This window comes from Lates calcarifer, linkage group LG14 (genome assembly GCF_001640805.2).
Source record: "Lates calcarifer isolate ASB-BC8 linkage group LG14, TLL_Latcal_v3, whole genome shotgun sequence".
NCBI lineage: Eukaryota > Metazoa > Chordata > Actinopteri > Centropomidae > Lates > Lates calcarifer.
In genome coordinates, this window is record NC_066846.1 from 5,292,014 (window position 1) to 5,296,311 (window position 4,298).

Below are 4,298 nucleotides of genomic sequence, written 5' to 3' on the forward strand. Positions count from 1 at the left end.
TACTGTTAGAATGAATGTAAGACCGCATCCTTCATACATTGACCTTAAATGTGCAGCACTCCTGTGTGTACATGTGCCTGTATTTGTATATATGTACTGTAAGGGATGGAAGGGAATAGTATTACAAAATGGCATGTTATTTGTTGGCTAATACATCTGCTTCAGTAGAAATACTAATCTTTAGCTAATCTAAAGGGAATCATAGAGTACTGCTGAGCAAATGAAACATACTGTAGCAACTCAAATTGGCTGTTTATTACACTTACTAATTATATTACTCTTACTGAAGTCATCTGTTTCCTGCTAGCTGTGCCTGTCACCTGGTGTGTTAGTGTAGCATTCACTGCAAGTCAACAATTTTTGTGGCATTGTTTTTATTTTATTTTTAACATACACATTTGCCAAATTAGTTTAAAAAAATAATCATGTTAGGAGGCCATGGGACAAAAACTAGCTTTTGGGCTGATCCCTATGGATTCCCAAGTCTTCCCTCTCTGTATGTACAGTATGTACCTTGCCTCCTCCAAATACACATCAAGTGCAGAAAAAACAGCAGATCACATGTGGCAACTTTATTATATTTTGCCTACAGTCCCAGAGACACACATAAATTGCATTGCAGTCTGGCCTCAAAGTTGCCACGTGTCAGTTTGTGGTAATTTCATTCAACATAGAAGTGTTTAGGAATATGTTTTAATTCCTTTGTACTTGTGTTCTGTGGTTTTCCTTATTTAGATGTGGCTGTGCATTTATTGCCTTTCTTTTTTTCTTTTTTTTCCCATTCAGGTCAAGGAGAGAAAACTGCCTGAACAATGTTTGTGAGCTCAGCAGTGTAAATGGAGAAGTGAATGCCCACATGGGACAATGTGTGAAGAGGAGAGGTAGTCACATGACCACAGCAGGCTGGGAGGTGAGAGGCGAGATGAAACTGATGATGCTGTATGACTAGAATAGCAGTGTGTCAGGAAGATGTTGGTTGATAGCTAATGGGAGTCAGTGACAAGCAAGACAGCAGAGAAGGCTGATCCTGAGGAGACCTCTGTGATGCAGTGAAATTTGTTAAAGAATATATAAAAGGTTCATAATTTTGTGTACCTGAGATTTCCAGAACAGCTGATAACACTGTACGCCTCAGTGACTCTCAGCTCCCTCCACATGATTGATCAGTCAAGCAGATCAACCACTTGCCAATGGAGAAGCAACCCCACCAAAAAAGCTGTGTGGTTAGGGGGAGGTACCAGGATGCTCATCTTGAACATAAGCTAAATGAACTTCCTTTTATCCTTATCCAGAGACAAGCCTGCCCTTGCTAATCCTATAGAGTTTGGGTTTTATAATTTTTATTCCCAAATCTTCTATTTTTTTTAGCCATGAAGCCAAATTCAGTCAATGCCAATATTTCTTAAGAACCTCCACAGCATCAGAGTTATAGTGTAACAGTCATAATATCAACTAAACTACAAACATGTCTTTAAACTAGATCTGTACAGAGGGCCAGTATCCTGCTTTGCTTGCTTGGTAATCCAGTCATGCAAACTATGCTTTATACATGTATATGTCTGATGTATTTACTTTGAGCCTTGAGGCTATACATTTTCATACAGTAATGATGCAGCATATGCTTGTGTCAGCCCTAAAATGTGGTCTGTGATTAAACGAGAGGTGTGTGTCTAAACATAATATAAAAGCTTATGTGAGTAGCCTGAGCTGCCAGTTAGGAGCTGTGTGTACTGTGTTTTCCTGTGCTCCAGTGACACACTATAGAGAGGAAATGCGCCCTTTCCTTTTATACCATTCTCTTGTTTTTCTTGGAGATGCTGCTAAGCTACAAAACTGCTGGAAGCCCATGCTTAAGTCCCCTCTTGTTAGAACATGAAATGTAATAAATCTTTAAGCACTGTCTTCACACACACTCTTGGTTTGTGAGGAAAAATATGGGAGCATAAGGTCATCAACCAGTTTGCAATTACAGCATGTGAGAGTGTAGATTTGTTGCTTCAGTAACTGTAAGCACAGTAACGGAACAAAGCGGTTATTTTCTTCAGAAGTATTGGGGAAATTATGACCTAATTTTTCACTCTCTGAGGTCACATGCCATTCTGGTTTACCTGGTGTGACCTTGGCTGAAGTCCATCTCTCCCCCATTTCTATTGTGAGCAGCAACTGTAAACTTTATAGTTTACTTTATAGATTACCTTTCCATCAAGGGAAGAATGAAGTGTGAAAAGCAATCTGAGAAACGCCAGGCCGCCGATACACAACTTCAGCGGATGCAATTATGCCAATGACAGATCATTTTCTGACCTTTATCCCTCAGTCTGTATGGATGGCGGTTTGCCACTGTGACAGACGTGTTTTGTTTTTGTGCGCTTTACAATTTTGTGACAGCTGGAGACCCTGCTCTAAAGTGCTGAGGTGCTCATCTGTCTGAAAGACAGCTTGACTTTTTGTGCTGCTCTTTCTCCTTCACTCTTTATTCACTCTTGTTGTGTATGTCTCTGTCAGTATAACATTCTCATTATTTCTTTATCGGTCTCTCTCTGCTCCCACAACCTTTTTCTCTCTCCTCCTCTGTATCTTTTGTTTTGTCTCTCTCCCTCTGCCATCTGTATTTCCATCAGGTATTCTCCAAAGACTCGGTGCTGGACCAAACCAGCATTTTTGTTCTGGTTGAAGCCTTCATTCAAAGGTTCAGAGACCTGCTTGAGGTAAATTGCCCTCTCACACAAACAGAACCATGAACACACACAACGGACACTCACCTTGACACACAGTATCAGAGTTCTCAACTTTGCAAGCTCATGCTGTTGAAATAGGTGTCAGATGTATTCAATGCCATCCGCTTTATCTTATGTTTTCATGCTGCTCCTGCCACTTGTGTCATACTGAACTAAAACACTATCTGAATGTTTGATTTTTCTCTTCTTCTTCTTATCTCATCCACAGTTTACCCATGCCTATACCTTTTGGTCATACAGACTGTGTCTATCTGTCATCTCTCCCACAGGAATGCATTGTCTGTTGTATTTGTCCTCCTCCTCCTCTTTTGTTATCCATGACATTGCTGTGGTGCAGCATCTTTCTCTCTGAACTGGCCAACTTGTAGGGCTTCACCACATGAGTTAAAAATGACATTATACTTCTGTTTATTACTTTTGAGATCTCTCAATCTGAATCCTCTATGGCATTTTAACAGGTAAAAAAACTACACATAATTTGAAATGAGATGTCAAAAAGTACATTGGTTTGCAGCCTTTGTAAATGACCATTGGCCCTGTGCCCTGTGTATTTCCTTGATTTAATATATTACGAGGTTATGATGCAGCTCCATTCACCACCGCCCTCACAAATTGCCATGTCTATGACCTTTAACATGTTTTAGCTTAACCTTTGGGTTCTTTTTCTCATTTTCATTTTCCCATTTTATTCATTTATTTCACATCCCCTCTCTGTCCCTGCTGTTGTTGACCAAGCCTCTCTGTGGACTTTGGCTAAAGATATACTTGAATGCAGATATCCTCCTTAACAAATCCATGGGACGTGACCTTGAATACATTCAGTCTGCACACCATACAGTGTTTTAGCAGGTTTTATCACACACAGACATACACATACATACTCTTCTTACAGTACGTATGTTTTTTCCCTTCACTTCTATTCCACCCTGTCTTTTCTCCCTCCTACCTCATCTCCATGACCCACCTGCAGCTATTTTACATAGATTATACTACATTATGCCATGCAGAGCAGTGTCGCTACTTAACATCTTATTCATACTTGTCCTTATCTTAACCCGTCTCTCCGTAACAGCTTTGCCATGTGGGATATCATTTTCTCTTGACCATGTGACTGCCACTAGCAGCTTGGCCGTTGGGAGGAGGGTCAGCAGAGGGCCTTGCTGCACTTCGGCGCGCGCCAGGGGCCAGAGGTCGTCCACTGCCTGCTGGAGATACAGAGCATCCTCCACCACTGCCTACAGATTCTGCACTTTGTTGGCACAGGCATCCTGGACGTCAAAACACCACCTGGCACAATGATTACAACAGGTAGTGCTGTTTATCTTTTAAGAACAGTGACACTTTTTTCCTGTTTTGTGTTTCTTTCTTGTTTCTTACCATATGGCCTCCAGTGACCTTCTTGGCCTGGTGAGTGTCAGTACTATTATTAGACTGGTAAAAGTTGTCAGAGCTCATATAGAACCTTCTTGGATCAAAGTGATGGTGCTGAATGGTATTAAATTGAACTAAAGGCAAAATTTAAAATTATGTATAACTCCGAGCATTTAGACAAACATGTGA

General features: G+C 40.7%; 1 long non-coding RNA gene across 1 annotated transcript; it reads left to right on the top strand.

The window, feature by feature from the left end:
- Positions 1 to 795: 795 nt before the first annotated feature.
- Positions 796 to 4,024, top strand: LOC108902174 (uncharacterized). The gene is made up of 3 exons (XR_001964019.2): positions 796 to 910; positions 2,622 to 2,708; positions 3,811 to 4,024. It is a non-coding gene; the product is annotated as an uncharacterized LOC108902174 (long non-coding RNA).
- The last annotated feature ends 274 nt before the right edge of the window (positions 4,025 to 4,298 follow it).